Genomic DNA, 20,608 nt, shown 5'->3' with positions numbered 1-20,608 from the left:
ACAGGAAACCCCAAAAATAAGGAGCAGGGGAGATTTACCTGCATTCCCTGGAGCACATGGCAAGTGGCAGAGCATGTACACTGCAGGAAAGATCTCAACAGCAGCACAGCATCGTCCTGGTGGCAATGTGTAACTGAACCATAAAGGGTCACCGGAGGCTGCCGGAGAAGTCCCCTGGGCAGAAAAGCCAACACCACCAAAGTCCCTCTTTGAAGCAGGCTGTGGCTGTATTTTCTCTTTTTTATATAGACATCAGCATCTGCCAAAGCCAATTTAACATGGATCACGAGAACTCTGTGATCAATACCAGCACTTGACATATAGGATGGTTGCACTAGAAATAAAACAAATTGGAATAGTAAAAAATAAAATTAAATTAATCTTTTTCTCTGAAATATCAAAATGAAATTTTTTGTGTAGATTTTTTCCCAACCAGAAGTATTTAACCAAAATTCATAGGAATTCATAAAATATTTCCCCTGACCCATACCATCCCTTTTTTCTGGGCCAGGAACAGCAGCCAAAACATTTGCTGCAGCTCTATCGTCTGCCCGAGAGGTTTTGACGTTACAGGGACAACTTAAGCATTTTCTCCTCAGGAGACTGCTCAGGTGGCACTGAGGTACAAGGGGACATGACACTGCCCATCTATGTGAAATATGGCATTCCTGCCATGAATAAAATCAAACAGAAACCCACCATTTCCACCCACACTTTGCCTTCATTTGCATTTTTCAAGTAATGAAGGACTTGGCCACCACTTCCCACAACTGATGCGAGGCTCCCACTTCAAGGATTTTGCGCAAAGAACATCCATGGGGTGACGATGGGACTCAGGCTTGTCTGCTGCCCAGCCCCACGCATCCCAGTTACTTACCAGCACCTCTCGTCCATCCACCTCTGGCAACCTGTCCGACGTGCAGCAGAAGCACAGCTTTCGGGGCAAGAGAAACCCCTAAAATTGCAAATGTTACAGAACAGAGAGCCTTGCCTTGAACGAGAGCTTTTTGCAAACAAGTCTGCAAATATCAATAGCACAGATGTTGTAGTCACAAGTAAGAAAATCACGTCACTAACATAAATTTATTTTTTTATTAACTAAATTCAATGTAAGCTGCTTCAGACAGAAAATTTTAAAAACCTGCCACTTTTAGATCATTTTGTCTCTGCCAAGGACCATCTCAAAAGAAGTAAGTCCCACAAGGATGCAAAGCCCCTCTTGCAAACAGGCGACCGCCCTACTATTTTTTCTTCACGTATCGAAGGCAAATTCCTCTGCATGTTTCTACAGACAGCTGCAGGCGACACAAGGCCTGCACCTGAGCAGTTAGAACCAAAACATGTTCTTGTTGCTCATCCTAAGGGCAGAGAATTAAGCACATCGCAGTAAAGGCTGGTTCTTGCAGCACACTGCACTGCACTCACAGAAAATACTGCATCCCGCAACGCACAGAATCCAGATTAGACTGCCGTGGGTAGGAACCACTAGAGAAAAGCTAGGGATTTTTTTCCTCCCAGCACCAAAAAGCAGCTGCAGAGTTCCACTGGCCAGGCAGGAGTAAGAGGAGTATTTTAACTGACTTACAACTTTTGCTACTAAACCAGTCCCAGGGCTGCCGCAGCCCAAGGGCCCTGCAGAGCAGATGCTCCTCTGACACATAAGATGGTGCAAAACCCTTCAGAGGACTTTGTGGCTCCGGCCCCTTATCCCAGCTGGCCCCCACCTACCGCCCTGCCCAGAGAACGGACACATCCACCCGCCGTGCTCCCACGGCTTTTCCCCTCCAGCCAGAACCGCATAGGAGTCACACTGAGGCTGGGGGGGAGAGAACCCCTGCATCATCCCCGTATTTTCACCAGCTGAAGTATTTTGTGCACCAGCAGCAGGATTTCACAGGACTACGTAACAGGCTGGCAACAGCAAGCCCAAAATTAAAACAATTTAACTTTCAAAGGCTTCAGCCTGAAGAAAAAACATAATCTTACCTGTATTGAATTAATTTATTTTTTTAAATTAACTTTGTTGAAAGAAGCTTTTTTTACAAGGCTTCTCGGATAAAGGATACCGACCACTATATAAATATAAATTATCCAATTTAAAAAGCCTGTCTTTCAGCTCAAAGCAGCGCCATGCCTACTCGGTAATTCCCCAAGGTGAGGCCAGGAATATAATGCACCGGCTGATATATAATAGCTGTCTCGCATGTGAGGAGTAAAGAGCCATTTATGGAATTTTAGCATGCAGGAAGACTAACATGTCTATTAAAAGAAAAATGTGAACTCTGGGTCTCTCATCAGGGACTCATTTAAATGCAATTTTGCTAAATTAGCTGCACTAAGGAGCCAATGGAGGAAGGCTAACTGCAAACCCAGATAAAATAGTACTTCTTTGGTAATAGTAATTCATATTAAAGGACTCCAGTGGATAATAAGTCATTAATAGGTAATTTTTTTTTTAATCCAATAAATCCTAAAACAAGCTTGGAACTCAGCATCTCATGCTGTTATCTGGTAAACTGAGGTTTTACATATTTCACTGAAGAATTCCAAATGCATCATTTATATCTAAGCCACGAAGGGAAAGAGATTGGGACCTCTTAGTCTGACTCAGATATATGTGAGAGATCAAAAGAGATTTTTAAAAGGCACGAACAGCCGGAAAATGGGATATAAGGCAACATGGGTTTAACAAATGATACTAGGTTAGTGCAGTACTTTCCTTTGATAAATTATTGCTTACACAGAAGTGTCTGTCCTCATAAGTGTAAGTGGGATGGAAAACTTTTTCCTTACAGTGCTTAATAAATTGCCAGAATCCACCCGTTTGGAAGAGCCAATGTAAAAACTTCCCCTATCGCCCAGCCGGCCCCGGGTTATCAGCAATGGCCATCAGCTGCCTCGTATCGATATGCCTCCAAAGCGACGAGCAGCGAGAAGGTGCGTGCTAAGAAATAACCAGCGGTGGAAATAACCCTTTCAAAGAGCCACGACGGGAAGCTCTCCGTGCAAAAGAAAATCCCCAGGGAGGAAGGAGCTGTCGCCCGCTGACAAGCGCTGCGAGATGCTTCAGGGAAATGAAAGCGATATGCCCTAATGCCCACCTGAATGTAATTTATTTTAATTGGTTTACACTCAAGAATATTGGCATGCTATCCATAATTAATAGTGAGATGATGGAGGAACTCTTTACGGGATGCAAGGGCAGGATGGAAAATCATCAGAGCCAAAGGAGCGAGAAGGGGGATGGAGCTTTCCAGAGGGTGTCCCAGCAAGGAAACGCCGTCTCCTCGTGACTGGTGGGGATGGGTTGGACTCGGCCTGCCCAAAGCCAAAACACCCTGGACTGACCCAGCAATGCTGCCTAGATGGGACGCGTGGGATGGGCAGGGAGATTGACGCCTGGGTTCTCCAGCTCTGGGACCCGAGTGGGGTTTCACCCTCCTTGGGCAGGCTGCGATACACCCTTAGGCTACAACCCAAAGGCATGCTTGAAGCTCCCACAGGCATAACCCAGACCAGGGAGCAGAAGCAGCATGGTGGCACGTTCCTCCAGCATTCCTGGCTGTTGCTTCAGCAGAACAGGCAGACTGAGCGCTTCCCGAGCCATCACCTAAAATTCAAGATAACATGGATTTCCATTCCTACTTCACATGTAGATTCATTATTCCCAAGCAAGGCTTCATCAAGCTGATCTGACCATGCTCATACAGCTGGTGCTGCTCAGTGGGTCAGGAGCTCAGCAGCTACAGGGAAGCACCAGCAACGTGCAGACATGAAACAAAACCAAGATGAAAACCACAGGCCAACAATATTCTTCCCAAAATTGCTGGTCTGTAAGTTTGCTTTCATTTCTAGCCTGCAGATGCCTGCACAAAGAAGGGATGCCAAAAGGTGAAGCACATGGAAGGACACGGGACATTCCTGTCTGCCAGAGCACAGAAAGTACTAACCCCAAATCCTGTGCTCTCAAGATATTTTTATGGGAAAGGACATGCGTATTCAAGCCCTTTCAAGTGTTTTCTGAATTAGGGCTCTAAAAACAAGCTTCCACATTTCCTGACTACTGTTTATTTCAGTTACATTTATAATATATTGGAATTCACTCTTAAGAGAGCATTTCCTCTAGTGCTATAAAAACATTCCCCTCATTACTTTCTGAAATTTAAAGATGGCAACACTTGGAGACAAAAGGTTTTTTCAAAGCACTGGGCAGTTACTAATGATAATCATAAAAGATTAAATTTTCAACGTAATTAGCCTGTGACAGGTCAATAAAATCCCTAAGCCAGATGGCTTCTTAATTGAGTTTTCAAAGAAATTTGGTAATTATAGGGACCACCCTTAGATATACTCAACTTTTCTTTTAAATGAAATTGCATAATACCAGATTATGCAAGAAAGACCATAATGAGTTTTAACAAACTGAACAAAGACCTTTGCATCACCAGCTTCTGTACATCTCTTCATAATACCCATCACCTCTGCAAGAAACTTTCCTGTTATCTAAGGCAAAAATCAATACATTAATCCATATAGATCAGTCTGGATTAATGCGGGAGACTGCTTTCACATCTCAACACTGATGGTTTTTCCTAGAGGCAATCTGTTACTACATAGTATGTGATGGGCTGAAAAAAAAAAAAAAATCATTTCAACTGGGTGAAAATAAGGTATTTTGATTTGTGCATAAACCTATAAAAACCATACCACCTCTGTATAGGGGTTCACTCTTTTAGCCGGGAACGTGTCATTTTGAATCCCCATCCCATGCAAACTCTCCTGCCCCAGGGCTGCACGTGGGGCGGGAGGTTTCTGACCCCTCTGAACGTGCCTGCACTACACTGGCAACAAGTTTGTTAGCAAAATCAGAGCAAAGCCAAACGTGAGCAACACACCACACCTCATTTTACAAAATAATAGATGAGTGAACTTTGAATTTATTGGGTTTTATGCAAATTAAATGTCACCTGGGAAACATTTGCAATTTCTGCTCTAATTTAGACAAATACTGATAAGTCACTTTTTGAGCTGGGGTAAAATCTTTTCTAATTCAAGCCTTGCTCGATGTTCATCAGCTTGTAATAATCTCACATTAGGACATCCCCCTGAGCCTCTTTTGATTTCTTGAGCTGCAATCCAGATCCCAAGTTGTAACCTGCCACTAAGCAGCTTCCACCAAGCAGAGCAGCAGGCTGAAAAATGCACACACTCCTGCATGGTCCAACGTTGAGCTGAAACCCACCACGTTTCATTAGGATATATCACCTCTGCGGGCGTCAGCCGCACACTAGCCCCGCACACAGTACGACCAGTGACCATGACGAGGAACCCCAGCAGGCACGCTGCCTCCGCCTCCCAGCACCAGGCACTCAGCTGGGCGTGCTGGGGAAAGCAGAGGAGGATAAGCCACATGCAGAAATTCACACACACCCACAAATTAATGTGAGTTCAGGTCCAGTCTCTCTAATTGTCTTTCCTGCCCACCTTAACTGAAATTCCTCCTCCTCTCCCTTTGCCAGCGAATTTCCGTGAGGCGGGCGCCGGGGAGGACAGGCGCTGGGCAGTGTCTCATGGCACCCCATGGACGCCCTGGGACAAAAGCCATCGCGCAGCCCTGCTGCTGCACTGCACCGAGGTGCGTCTCCATCCATGGTAGCGCATAGCCACCAGCTCCCAGGGACAGTCTTTATTCATCCTATTGCCATTGTCAATGGTAACACACCTCCACGTGCAAGTCACGGCAGTAGCCCAAAAGGCAAGCGTGGCTCCACTGCAGGCACTGCACGTTACCGCAGCCGGTGCGAGCCATGCAGCCCGCTCAGCTTCCCAACTGCAGAGACACACATGGCAACTTGCTACCAGTGAGGCCAATGCTATTAACACAGACGCGGATCCGCAGCTGAGCTTTCGGCAGGCTCATCCTGACCAGGACTTTAGCCATTTTATTGAACAAATTCTCTACTCAGTAGCAGTCTGAATAAAACACACCCCTAGAGCCTAATTAAAGTTAAAGCCACTGACTTGCACACTTATTCTAAAATGCTAACTTTTGACTTCACACTCCCCTGCGACTATCCCAAAAATTATTTTCTGAGCAGGAGGGAACCTTCATGGCTCTCCGGCTTGGCCCCCTGGCACTGGCCTGGCAGGGACCGGCCCCCTGCTGTGCTCCTCAGCATCACCTTCAGCATCCACCACCCCCTTGGCATGGAGCAGCAACCAGCACAGAGTGCCCAGTAGTTAAACCCTGTTTAAAATTAACAATTGGCCCATTACCTACTCTACTCTTGACTTTCTACCAGCTCCAGTATTTACAGTGGAGAGTCTGCCCTTTCTCTGCACAACCACCTCTTCTTTATAGAGTCCTGGATTTATTTCTTTTTATTATTATTTTCACTCTGAGAACTACTTTATCATTTCACCATCAGACCGAGCTGCTGTGCCCGTGTTGTTGAACAATCCCTCACAAAATTATATATGAAATCTTCTGTTGTAAAGGTCTGGATGAGAGCCACAGATAACGCCCCAGAGGCTCTCCAAAGTGACGCCCAGAAGACCAATGCCCTCTGACAGCTATGGCAATGCTTAATTGTTCTCAAAATTTACTACGTGATTACTGCCATAGACAACAGACTGAAGATTATACACCAAATCAGGGGCAACCTGTAGTTGCATGAGATATTAACAGAATTTAAATGGAAGACTATATTTAAAAATAGACACTTAATTCTGTAGAAAGAGACTGTTGGGGACTGGGTAGCATTAAAATGCTTGTGGATGCTTCCAAACAGGAATTGCCATGGATGATAATGCATAGAAGCAATGTTAAATAACAGGTTAATTCATGTATCAAAGAAAATTGTGATAGCTTCTGTATTACCTTTATATCTTTATTCATTAAGGAAACGAGTTCTCCTCCAGCACAAAGCAAGTGCTGTATTTATCGTTACTGACATTTCATCAATGCCAAGGTGAACTAGACCTCACTTTCGCAAATCTCCACAACTCTCATTAGCGAACGATAAAGATTCCGATACAAACTCAGAAGAGTCTAGGAAGAAATAAGATACGTGATGAACTGTGGTTTGAACAATAACTCTCTGGCTGACTGCTGACAGTTTGACTGTTGCGTGTTAAATAGGACTTTATAAACAGAAACGCAAAAGACCTGTAACGACAGCATGTATCACTAATAGATTGAGGTATCATCAAATTTGTTTAAATTCACATGATCTGCAAGCCAGCAGTGAAGATCAAAAGAGAGTTATGTTCATACTACACCATCCTGTCACATCATTTATTAACTTTTTCCCGTGAACAGAGGCGACCTGCCTCCAGTCTCCTTATTCTGTTCTTAGTGCCACTTACCATCTCCCAGAAAATTATCTGCTTTCCAGGCATGAAGACGCAAGGAACAAGAGCAAAACATGCAAATGGCCTCCTGCTGTCAGCTGAGGATGCCGGAACCGCACACGCCAGCTGGGGCTCCCAGGCCAGCCTGAGCCAAGCCCAGCACCGAAACATTGGGTCGGAAACCCATTTTGATGCCAAAAAGTGAATTGATGCCCGGTTAAAAATACATATGCATGTGACAATATTTTTCCTCATCTTTAAATGATTGTAGTGCAGCCCTGGTCTTGCTGCTGCACAGGAATTAAACCCAAAGGCGCGGGGGCAGGTGCGCGTGCCCTGTGAACACCGAGGTGTGCCGCACAGCTATGGCAGCGCCTCACCCCGAGCGCTGTCTCCCCTCCAGGACAGGGAGGTCTGGGGGTGGTCACCTGGGAAGGGCCCAAAGCCCTGACCACCCAGGGGCTGAGCACCACCTGGTCCATTCTGCCGCAGCAGGAGAAATGCTGGTGAGGTCTGGGAAAACGTGCAATAAATTATTAAGCGGTACAGGTTTTTTAAGAAGGTGCAAGCTGGAGCTCCGAAAAGTGGGGGATACAGCTTTTTATTAGTCACCTTGTGCCTTATCCTCAGGAGAAGGGAACGGGTGTGGATTCAGCCATGACCTTCTGTCTGCACCAGCACTGCAGACAAGCAGCACTTCTGTTATAACACTAAAAAAAATTAAAATAAGCACACAAAGTCATGATCTCAAATACCGCCATCATACCCAATCTACTGATCTGCCTTTGTCTTCTGAACAATGTGCATAATTTTTTTCCCAGGGAAATAAAAAGCTGCGTATTCCTTTGATTTTCACCTCCAGAAGGAGTTCTGCGTAAGTCGCTTATCACCCTCCCACCCAGCCCAAAGCTCAACGCTCATCATTGAAAGCACTTACAGTTTGGTGGGTGCTGTGGGAAAAAGGGGGAACAGAAACTCTGCTAGGGGGGAACACAATTTTCTAGAATTATATATATTTGTGTAATATATAGACATATACATACACATATATATACGCACAAGGGCTTTGTCTCTATTTCTGTGTGTAGGTGTAAGTATATACATGCACACACGTATACAGGACGCAGGGCGTATCTCATCAACTTTCTCACTCGTTGCTGTTAGAAAACTGCTTAGTTAACCCTCCATGCAGAGCTGTGAGATGGTGACGGCAGGAGGTTGGGTGCTCTGGTGCCATCTCCACTCCTCAGCATGCAGAAATACGAGTGCAGCTCACAGTGGTCCAGACCTACAGAGATGAAGATGTGCCATCAGCTGGGAGGACATGGCAAAGCCAAAGACTTCAAAGGCAGCAAGTTCTTACACTGCAGAGGGAAAAATGTCTACAGCGATCTAACTTCAAACGAGACCTTCCCAGAAAAAGACAATAAGCACTGGAAAATCTTCATATTGCCTCCAGCTGGGGGAAAAGCTGATGGCACCTTGGGAAGCATCTGTCCACCCAGGTAAAGCTCCAGTGACAGGATCAGAACTTCTCTGGGGAAAGGGGGAAGGCAAATGTTACAATGATGAAATGCTGTGCTCCTGCTCCACAAAAGATTCTAGAGGTTGTAAAACCCTCAAATGCTGAACTGACGATCTAGGAAATGAATAAAATTAGGAAATTGCCAAGCAGAGAAGCAGCAAAGAAACCACAATTTCCTTTTTGGAAAATTAGTAATAGACTTGGGACTGGCAAGTTTAATGTGCATTACATATTGACTGTTCAATGTGTAATATCCAAAAACGACTTTCAATCTCCCCTTTAATAAGAAATTATTCCCTTCTGAAGAGTTCCCCTGAGACTAGGAGCTCTTCACACATAAATCATGATATGATCGGAGCCTCCAGAGTAGCAATGCAACACTAGGTAGAGGAAAAGGAATAGCTCTGACACAGGGCAGTAGCCAAATGCACTTTTAACATACTTGGCCACCTACAATATCAGTGTCTCTCAAAGGCCCTTGGATTTTTTGGCCGATGTCACGGCAACATCTGAATAAAACAATTATTGGGAGGGAGCGTGTATGTTTTGGGCAGGGGAGTTGTAGGACAGTCCTGCTGAGCTCAGGGGGCAGCTTGGGCTGCCTGTCCTCAGGCACATGCACGTGGGCTACCCCACCGGACCATCTCCAAGTCCCTTGTAAATGAGGTTGTTAAACAATGCCACTAACTGAACACCACTGTATTCTTTCCCACGAGCTGATCTTAGCTATTTGGGGCTTGGAACATAAATTAAGACTTCAAAAGCTGCAGGCACGCTGATGGACGGTGCCTGGGCTAACCTGTATGACACTGAATTGACATTTTCACTAGCCTTGGTGACGGCGTGTTTATCCTTTCAGGCAAAACCCTCTCCTCCCTGTGGAGCAGCACGCTTGCCCTGTGACATGCTGGAGGGGCTCACGGGAGCCTCTTGCTAGTTTGGCTCCTGACTTGGAAGGGAAGGACAGCATCACTTCCCACCCCAGCGCATCTCTGGGTGCAATTACATCACACCTGCACAAGGGAAGTCCCACAGATCATCACCCACCTTTGTTTTTCAGTTGCTTTGTATGTGTTCTGAAAGTCCTTTACACACAGCCTTTATTTCGGATCAGGCTCGCGACCCTCCAGTCATAAGGAAAATCTTTAAGTCTTCCTGCCTGTCACACACCCCGTACAGTCACAGGGCTTTTACAACGTTTGGACAGCTAGTGTGAAACTGTTACTTTGCAAGCTTCTGAACAGCCATTTGTCTTACAAGGGAGTCAATGATAAATTTTGCCCACATGAAAACAAATGCCTAAACCTCCTTAGAGTTATAAGTAATGCTGAAGTCACTGGTAAAGGACAGAAACCCAATACTTTGAGACCACCTGAATTTACATAAACAGCCTTGCTGTCTTCCGATACCGCTGCTCCTCGTGTTAAGCAGGATTACTCCTCAATTGACCCACTGAAACCAGGCATTTCAAGTACCTCAAGGAGTAAAATAGCATGAGCATGCATCGGTACACTAAAATCAACGGGATCAAAGCGCTTACTCAGCATAAGCAAGCATGTCGCTCTAGCCTTTCATTTAGCACACGCTACTCTCACGGGGCAGTTCCACTGCTTGAAAACATCGATGAGAGGTTTTCTCCCCCTGCACGCCTCTTCCTGAACTTTCCCTCCACCCCCACCCCCACCCCCTTTTGTAACACTGTTTTTCAGCCTTCAAAACTACCTAATTCTATAATTTTGGGTACAAATAATAATTTAGTAGTTACATGTACTTTGATATGGCCTTCCATAAGCTGATGCACCATGACGCGTGGTTTGCTCCCCTGCCACAGCGCAAGCAGCCTGGGCGTCCTGCACCAAATCCACACACATGGCTGCAGGGATGATGGATTACCCTTCCCTAGGATAAAGAGTAGGTGGTCTTTGGACCAGCAAAAGGTCTAAATGACTTCTTCCAGCTACAGAACAGATGGATATTTTTTTTCCCTTTAATTAATTTACTTTTTCTTAAGTCTCTTTGTAATTCCCCCCACTGTTTTAAGTCAAGCATTCGTGTCAAGTTCCTTTGATCTTCCTCCTCAATTACAGTGAGCAATTACCCCCTCCACCAGGCTTCTCAGCCACCTAATCATTCTTATCTCTTTTTTTTTTTTTTTTCCTGAATCTAACACTTCTAGCTTTTTTGGAAGCTCACTATTAAGATGGTGCCACATGTTTCCCAGGAATTCAGCAACAATATGTCACACCAAGGACTCCACGGACATTAGCCTTCCCTCTCATTTGACCTTCAATTAATTTTAGAGATGAGGTGCACCTATCATGACTTGGATCTCTCGCCTCTCAGGGGTCTTAAAGCCTCTGTCATCAAAAATGTGTTCGCTCCGATATCTGTATTTATAATTTTCCCTCCCAGCTGAAGAGTAGTCAATCTTGCCTCCCGAAGCGATTAGTGCCGCGCTGCAAAGCCTTCATTCTGAGCACCCCCCGCAGAGCCGAGGCATCTTTAGCCGACTGCTTGACACACAGCAAAGCCACCCCTCCCCGTCCCCACGGCAGCTCAACAGCAGCTGACAGCGTGATGAAGCAGGAATCTAAAAAGCGTGCATTTTTAATGGACATTAAAGCTTTCAGAGTCCTGGGGAGCCTCAAAAGGAAACTCATGTCCTTACTGGTGAAGGAGAAAATGCTAGGGAATGTTTGCACAGGGTTGAATCTCCTGAAACTGATGCCAAAATAGGCGCACAACTCTTCCTAAAAGCATCACATCGACCAGCATGATAGCCCGTGTGACATTCGCAGCTCCATTGCACAGAGACACCCCTGCAAACACGTCTTTTTTACTGCCGACGGCAGGCAAACGGCGGCCTACAGCACACCGCCACGAGCGCTGACTGCAGCCGGGGCCAAGCACGGCACTGCTTGGCCTGAAGAGCACGGCTGGCACGTCCCACCACGCCGGCCCCGCACACCCACCAGCCCCCCCCACGCGCAGCACCATGGCCTGGCTGAAGCCCATGCCCTGGAGGAACCACTGGTGTTTCCAGTGCCTTCCCAGGAGCCCGGCACAACCTGCGGGAGCCACAGCCGTGCCTCTCTGCAGGCCAGGCAGCTGCACCCTTCCTCACCGCCGGCTGCGACGAAGTGGGAACACGGCTGTGCGGGGCAGCGCCCGCCGTGCCAGCGCGGTGCCATGGCGGCAGGGCCCAGCTCCACACAGAGCCCACAGCTGGCTGCACACTCCATAGCAAAGGGCACCCTCTGCCTTCTGGTGACAAAAAGCAAGTCTTTCGTGAAGCATTAAAGCTGTGGTGGAAATTAAAACCACTACTTCCAAGCTTCTCTGTTCCCAGAAACTTCTTCTTTAAAGGCAGGACACATAATGGGACTTATTATTTGCTTTTTAATGTAATTAATGACCTAATCTTTCTAACAAGAAATTTTGCGTACAGGTCAAGAATTACTGAGGGAAACAGAATAATATTTATTCAAAACCAGTACTGTTCATCCATCATTTCTTGTTTTCAACTACTAAATGAGTAAGTATCTAAAAAAAAAATCAAAACATTCTGCCTCATTGCACACATCAAGTTCATCACTTTCACTATCCACAAAATTCTGGTTTATTTCTGCTGGAAAAAAATAGTTGCAAGCATGTTAGCTTCTTCAGATTGCTATTATGCAGAAGAACAGTTACTACTGGGACTGTGTTTAATACACTTGAATTGAGATGACTGGAAAAAACATTACTTACAGAAAAAAGATATGCAATATCTAAAAAGGGGATTTTTTCATTTAAATATTTAGTGTATGTGTGTACAGAAAAAAATGTATTCCGCTGTTTTCTGTTCAGCCGTTTACCGCTGGGCTGATTTTTTCCCCTCCATTTTCACCGAACGTGAAGACTAGCAAAGGCAAAGACACAGGATCAACCCCAAGAAAAGATCACTGCCAGGAGGATCATGGCTAGCTCTCTGCCAGCGGTCACCGCTTTCCATTGGCACCTGCCTATGAGCTCTGATGGGCCAGAAGACGCGAAGGCGTGATTCTGGTCTCTAACCCCACAGGGCACAACCCCGCACACGCCAACCACCGCGCCGCAAAGCCTTTCACACCAAGGGCATTGCTGTTCCTCTAGGCACACAATTCAGAAGGCAGCAGCTTTGACATTTCCCAAGCAAACACTTTTGATTCCAAATACCCAAGTTCTGGCATTGTGATCAGCAAAAAAATTAGATCATTTATGTTCTCCATCAGACAATAATTCTTCATTCAAAATAATAATTTGTTGAATTGTTTTAAGTACAGTTGCTGGATCCAGCAATGTAAGAACTAACAGTCACAGTCAATAGCTCAGTTGATTTCAGAGAATCATAGAATCATTTAGGTTGGAAAAGACCCTTAAGATTGAGTCCAACCACAAACCTAACACTGCCAAGTCAACCACTAAGCCATGTCCCTGACCGTAAGAAGAATTTCTGCTGAACAGAACATGCAAGGGCAATAAAATGCATCTCATTCAAACACAGACTAGTTAATAATCCATTCTGTTTCTCTGTCCTATATCCCACTAGTAGTATTGTTTGCTGTATTCATCTGTTAATTCCTGGGGCTCGGCCACCCTGCTTCAGCGCCGGCCCCCCTCTCGTGGCTGCGAGCATCCTGCCCTGGGCAGAGGCAGCGCCACGGTGATGGCTTTCTGTAGCAGGGCTGTATTTCTGCATGTCCCAGCAGCAGGAAAAACTGCGTTACACCAATTCTGCAATTCCTGAGCCAGTTCCCAGGGGTGCGAGGGTGAACAGGAAGCAGAGCTGGGGACCTGGTCGCTCACCAGAGGAGGAATTGCTGTAGTGACCTTCATCATTCCAGCTTTGCACTGAGAAGGGGGTTTATTTAATACTGTTTCTATATATTTCCTTCCCACCCCCCCACCCCCCTTTTTTTTTAAACCTACAAACCGGGCAGTCAGCTGATCCAAGTGTTCCATACTCAAATAAAGATTTGATTTCACATTGCACAGATGTACTCCAATTGAGTCACTGCCAGATTTTAATGATAATCTCTCTTAAGAGCTATTTAGCAAGGTAGAGGCGAAGTCTCGTGCTGCAGCAGAAAGCAAACCAGATGCTCTGTTGGCCTTATTTTTCAATTACACAGTTCCAACCTTCACCTCTTACTTGATGTGCCCCTTCTGAAGCAGGCTGTGACAGCCCCGGGGTTAGCCAGAAAGCCATTTACGAACACCTGAGTGACCTCCATCATTTGCATCTTAAATAAACTAAAACCCTCCTGGTGCTGCTCCACATCCTAGCCATCAGAGGAGAGGCAGACCCTGCAGAAGCAGCTAAACAAACCAGGCGGTGGATACGCACGCACAGATGTATGTTCTGCGACACCCTACGGATGAAGTCTAGGTTTTCAGGGAAACCACGGAAGGAAAAATTAACTTTATCTAAAGCAAATCCATTTCTGCTGTAACGTCTCCTCTTGCCATCAGTCAACAGTCCCACAACTGCACCCTGAATTAGGTCCTTTCCTCGAGCTACTCACCTACTGCAGGAACAAGGCTCCCCAGGAGGAGATCAAGTTCAGATAAGGTTGTGTTTACCGTTTTTCTTGGCACACAAATATCTTCTGCTTCTTAGAACCTCATGCCGCCAAATTAATTTAATACTTACAAACCCTTGCAGTGAAATAACACAGCAAACACAGAAATTTACAGAAGATGTAAAAGGCAGCTATAATCAGAGATATCTCAGCAGTAACACCACATAATTTTTATGCCATCTTTCAATCACAGCTCCCCTTAATGCATCCTTGAAAAATAAGGATCACATCAGTCATGGCAGAGTTAATAGCCAGGTAGATTTATACTGGAACAAAGCCAGAGGCAACTTCACATATAAAACAGCAGTGTTTGGATTATTTTAAATACTATTACCCAGCTCAGTTGTGTTTTTAAACTGTATTAACCCCAGGAGATTCTGCAGTATCATGGACCCTTATAAGAAAAAAAAAAAATATATATATATGTATATCAGCATTACCAAAAGCACTTACTCAAAGGCATTCATTAAAATAAAGCTAGCATTTTCCATCTTGCATGTGCTTAGTTAACAGCAGTGAGCTAATCAATAGTTCTTGCCTGCAGGCAGGAGACAGGCAGGAGCTGGGGGCTGTGCCGGGCTGACAGGCAGTGTGGCACAGGCAATACCCACCAGTTTGGGGAGAGTTTATGTTATTGAGCCTCTTCTCCAACGGTTCTGAGGAGTGGAAGGGGAGCGGGTGGTAGAAGAAGGTGCCATTAAGTAAGCCCCTGTTACAAGTGACGGTCAGATTTACTGCTGCCGAGCGTGCACACCAAGCAAAAGAACAGTTTTTCCATCATAAACGTTTCTCACTGCACAAAACCGATGTTTGCTTCCCCGCATGTCAAAACGTCTCTTTATTAGTTTGTGGCTAATTAGGCCAGGCCAGTGGCTTGCACTGAAAGACGTCAGTGCCCTCTGCAGCCAGCAAAGCCAAGCACGCGGCTGGCTCGCGTGTGGCCGCCACACCGGCCGGGGGGAGAGCAGAAACCCACACGTCCCTCAGAAAGAAAGGGCAAGTAAATCAGACTTAGCTTGCAGGTGTATTCTGGTCAGGAGGGGAGGCCTCACGGGCTCCGCTGTGATCCCCGGCTCCAGGGTTTCGGTAGCTTCTTGCAGAATTCACCTTGCATGTTTCATGTCCCTTCCCCACATACTCATAACCAAGAGGTGTGGCTTGTAATGCAGTCCTAGAAAGTTAAAACTTGTTAGCCTAACTTTTTACCCAGATTTCAAATCAACATGCACAAACAGAAGAATGTTATCCCCAGAAAAGCAACATTCGGCTGGCCCCTCACCGGCAGGGGTGGGGAAAATGGGGCGGTGGGTGCAGGAGCAGTGGGCTGGTACCACCCCTCCCGCATCACAGGGACAAGCTGCAAAACCATCTCCCCAGCCAGCAGCAGACAGGACCCAGCAGCTCAGTAAACTGTCTCAGATATTCCGTTTGATGAGCTGCGTGGATGCGGTGCAGGTGGATCTGCAGGGGAGGAGATTTGCATACCAGCACATTCAGCTCTTTTGTTGCTCAGGAAAACTCAAAAACCAGCCCCTCACCTGAGCCTGACCCCCCGCAAGCTTGCAATCTATTTGCATGCTTTAGGGGGACATGATGGTGCCTGTTAATTCAAGGGCAAATTGTATCTGGATAGTCTTTTAACAGAGTTAAGTAGTAGAATTCAAGTCCCATAAGAAAAAAAAAAAAAAAAAATCAGTTGCAGAGAAATACACGTAGCAGCAGCCAAGGCAAAAATTTTGCTTACGAGCTCAGTTCTTTTACTGTAACTTCCTGGACTGAGATTTTAATACTTTGACATTTGAGATGAGAAGCTTAAATGAACAAAAAAAAGACAATTTAGTCACAACATCTGTTCCCTTTTCCACTACAGTCTCCCTAAAAGCACCGATATGACGAGCCTGCATCCACTTCCAGTCTTTGCACCGGGGGAGCCACACACGCCACGCTGCTGCTGCCAACAGGCGTGGCAGAGAAATTAACGACGTTCACTGATGCCTTCTCGTTAAAAGCAGGTTATGCTCCAGGGCTCCCCACCCCCACGGTCAGCCCATCGGCTTCACCGCACGCTACTGCCAGCTTGGCAGATGTGGGGTAGGCTATGTCCACCTTCAAACCACCATTTGCAATGGCGGGGCAAGAAGAATCACTATTTTCCACTGCTCCTGTGGTCATAGTAACACGCACATCGACTCTGCTCTCCAAGGAGGGCAGGGAACAAGCAAGTCCATTATCCCATTGACAGCTAAGCAACAGAATTATCCACAGCCTGCCGAAGGTGCAATTACAGGACACTTGCCTCATACATGCAACTCAAGTACCTACTATACCACAGATTTCCTCTATAACCCAGGACCAATTAGTTAGCTGTGGTGTCCCAACTTGCCCTTCACCCTAGGAAGCAGGGAAGCATTTAATCACCTTTAATTTATCTTACATTGCCATGGTTTCCAGCCTGGGGTTGCATGCAGACCTAGCTGATCTGCTAGAGCAACGAAAAGAAAGGGTTAACGTCAGAGCAGGCTTTTGAAATATTCTCTCCAGCTTTGGGAAGTGTTACTGGAGATGCAGATTGAGTAGGGTTCAGCGCAACCTCGGCAGGCACATAAAAAGCCCACAGCTCTTGCAGATCTGAAGATCATTTGGAATAAAAACGTATGAAAAATTTTGTTCACAGTATTCATGAGTGGCTAAATGACTAAAATACTGGGGGGGGGGGGGGGGGGGGGGGCGCAGAAATAAATTAAACCACCAGGAGCTGTAGGCAGCCCTATATTCTAGTGCAAGATCCAGGCCCAAACCGAGTACCTGCTCTCAGCTGGAAAGCAATCTGGCACCCAAGAGGAACCTGAACAAAATCTCTTGCTCATCTCAGACACTGACTTGCTTGCAAAAGTCTCTCAAGACCACTGGGGGATAAACTTAAGTGGCAACTCACCTGCTGAGTCAAAACGCATCAGGGGTTTTGGAAAAAAAATGTGTTGAGTCGAGAAGAATCCTTCTTCGTGACTGTCCTCGATGGGAACCCATTGAAGGGGATTCATATTTCGTGACCTCTGGGGACATACCAGGTTGTCACAAATAATAAAAGCGATCAGCAGACGTGCAGAGGAACATTCCCCTGCACCTGGCTTTGCAGACCTCCAGCTCCATAGGTAAAGCCTTAAGTCTAAAACGTGCACATCAATACTGCTTTAATAAATGGTTTTCAGCCGCTCTGCACATGTCATTTCAAATCTGAAGTTCCCAAAAGCCTCAAGTACCTTCCTATTGAAATAAAGTGTGATGAGGACACTTCCACTTAACCAGCGATGTTTCCAGATGGAAGGTTAAAATTAGCATGTATTCACTGTATGTCACTGAAGCTACTAATATGAGCACAGTTGCAATGAATTTCAACCACCAGCATGGAAGGCACCCAACTATTTCATTCTCTCTAACGGTTTGTAAAATTTCTTCCAGCATTTTAGCTGTGTTGGGTATTTTCAGATTCAGTACATGGTTTCTGCGATAGCGTGACAGCTGTCATTTGTATGTTTGGGGTTCTTTTAGCTGGAGTGGGGTTTTATTGGAAGCCACAGATTCCTCTGCCCTCTCCACACACTCTGCTTCGGGGAACACAACCGTTACGAGACCAACGTGCAAAGGCGCCCCGGGTCCTTTCATGCACCGCCTCCTTCATTTTGCTTACAACAGGTTTATCTTGCTGAACAGAGTGAACTGCAAGCGTGTCGGAGCCATGAGAAATGCAGAGGCAGCAACTTATCTTCAGACCGATGAGCCTCCCAGACACCATGGGGTTTTGGGATGACGAATGAGATGTGGTCAGGAGCTCATTCCCACTCGGACAAAGATCAGTGTGCAGCCCATTTGTACTGTTCCCACTTCGAACAAATGATGGCTATACGCTCTTCCAAAAAAAGACCCCTACCAAATAAAACACACGTCACCTGCAATCCTAAAGTTGACAGCTACTACATTTATTATTCCCTTCTGATTTATATCCCTTTAAATCAATAGCCTGAAATTACGCCCTTCCCACAGGCGCGCAGATCCTGTAAATTTCTGACTTTTAATACTTCTTTATTTCAGGACTGACAAACAGTAAGCCTTGTCAGGGAGGGTAATTAAAAAAAATTATGCTCGGTGTCACTGGATGGTGCAGAAAAGTGCTTTCCTGGTGCCCCTGCCCACCTCCACGCCAGGCACGGGTCTCCACGGCAGGCCAGGCTGGATCTGGGACCCCCCTAAAGCCATGTCAGAGATGACACTGAGCCGGACCACAGCCCCCACAGCCCCCCCACCCCCTGCTGCTGCCCCTGCACAAGACCCCTGGCTGGGTACCACCCTGTGCCCAGACCCACCCTCCCTCCCCATCCTCCTCTTCGCATTTAGGTCTGTTGTAGAATTTAATAGTACAGTACAAAGGTAATTTTGAAAAATCAACAGTATCTGTCAGGCTATTTAATTCTGATTACAAGGGAGCCAAGGGCTGCATGTGCACTGGATTTTTATTACATATAGAAAGACTTTGTATTCGGGTAAGGCGCCTTCTCCCTGAGTTATTACTCCGCAACTTCTCTCCTCGTGAAAGTCCTGACCTCTAGAAGTCAAACCCTGGGCAGGAGAGCTTTAGTCTTTATTACTGTGCTCCTTGTAGGGGAATGAATTACCTTGTGATACCTGAAGCAAGTAGGCTGTTTTAAGGTTTCTCCTTAAATCTGCTTCATTTTCTGTACCGTTTAAATGGACCGTCGTAATTGTTCCATATATATTTTCTTCAGGAATTTCATGCCAGTTGTTGGAGAGATGCTATGCGGAATAAAGATTGAATTTACCAAGCACTTTATAACATACTGATCCCACTGCCCAGCCCGGTACAACCACCCCCCCACGGGAGCAGTGCCTCCATCCCTCCCCTCAGCGAGGTAGAACCTTCTGAGAGAGGACGCTCGGCCAGCCCAGCACCTCCCTGCCCGACAGCCAGCACACGCCGCAGGGGAAAGCATGTCTGCTGCGGGTTTGGGGTGCTTTGGCTCTGGTTTGCTCTTCGGAAACTCACTAGTAAATCTGCTGCCCCATAGCATGCTCGCGCCAGGGCTCACAGGCAGGAGAAACCCCCTGCAAACTGATAGTAACATAGGGTCAATCCTGCCCCCTCTTGGAGTCACCAAAGCCGTTCCCATCACCAGGGCTGCCCTCGGGACCTGAGAGTTTATTTCTTCTCTGTGATGCTGGAAATTTTTGGCCAGATGCTGGCTGAGCAAGGGAGAGGTAAGAAGATATTGAAGCTCAGGCCCTGCTGGTCTTGTCCTGGGGACACAGAGGGCCCCAACACCCACCTGTAACCCCCAGGTGGGATTTCCTTAGGGGGGGGGTCTTGCTTTTTTCACAGCAACAAGCATCAGTGGCCAGATGCAAAGCTTGGCTATCAGCCTGCACTTTGCCAAAAGCTGTGAAAGCTCAATGCACACGGCAACTGGGGCTTTCTTTAAATGTCATTTTTAATATTTAATCACCCTGGATGGCCTCAATATTTACAGCATAAGCCATTTCATTGGGAAGTTAAATATATAGCCCAGATACTTACGGAAACTGATTCAGAGTCACATAAACGTAATTGCACTTAACGTGACCTGGGAGTGAAATTGCATGTGGTACATTTTGCCTGCAGGATGTTTAAACCCCATTTTGAACACATTATGGTAAGGGGATCTCTTCCAGCGTGCTGCCTGGGTAGATTTCACTAATGCTGAGTTGTGCAAGCAACCCAAAAAGTACCCAAAAGGGAACCAATGACAAGTAGGTATACTTTACTACATATATATACTTCATTATTTTGTATGTATAGGTAAATAGCGGAGCATTTGTAAATTGACACCTGTTTGCTGAAGCAGCCTATTAAAAATCTATTTCCCAAAAAACAAAACACGTGAAGGCAGGCAATAAAGAGGAGTAATATGAAACAGCATTTTGTAACAGCAAAGATGCATGAATATTCTGACGGTAAGCACTTATGAGTTGAGTGCTTTCCTATTATTTACCTATATATCTAACTATTGCAACCCAAACTGCGTACTCCTCGCACAGATATTTGCTTTGACGGGAGCTGCTTCTGCCCTGCCTTCAG

At 46.1% G+C, this 20,608-nt stretch overlaps 2 protein-coding genes across 10 annotated transcripts in view; both read right to left on the bottom strand.

The window, feature by feature from the left end:
• LOC308072813 (schwannomin-interacting protein 1) overlaps positions 1 to 10,869 on the bottom strand; it is a gene marked incomplete at its 3' end in the record, with an annotated part of 204,589 nt that extends 193,720 nt beyond the window's left edge. The window contains exons 1-4 of the mRNA XM_080410232.1: positions 8,460 to 10,869; positions 6,881 to 8,063; positions 878 to 955; positions 39 to 334 (exon numbers count right to left, since the gene is read on the bottom strand). The remainder of the gene's footprint in view (positions 1 to 38; positions 335 to 877; positions 956 to 6,880; positions 8,064 to 8,459) is intronic.
• A 139-nt stretch (positions 10,870 to 11,008) lies between these two features.
• MFSD1 (major facilitator superfamily domain containing 1) overlaps positions 11,009 to 20,608 on the bottom strand; it is a 49,088-nt gene continuing 39,488 nt past the window's right edge. For 8 of the 9 annotated variants that reach the window (XR_013931810.1, XR_013931811.1, XR_013931813.1 and 5 more), the window contains 3 exons: positions 19,152 to 19,290; positions 17,417 to 18,405; positions 11,009 to 15,652 (listed from right to left, as the gene is read on the bottom strand). The gene's annotated coding sequence lies outside the window, so the exon portion shown is untranslated. The remainder of the gene's footprint in view (positions 15,653 to 17,416; positions 18,406 to 19,151; positions 19,291 to 20,608) is intronic. The other variant, XR_013931812.1, reaches the window with a different exon arrangement.

Source organism: Falco punctatus (genome assembly GCF_963210335.1).
Source record: "Falco punctatus genome assembly, chromosome: 13".
In the NCBI taxonomy this organism is placed as follows: Eukaryota; Metazoa; Chordata; class Aves; order Falconiformes; family Falconidae; genus Falco; species Falco punctatus.
Note: the sequence above shows the minus strand (reverse complement) of the source record. Positions and strands in the feature narration are given on the sequence as shown.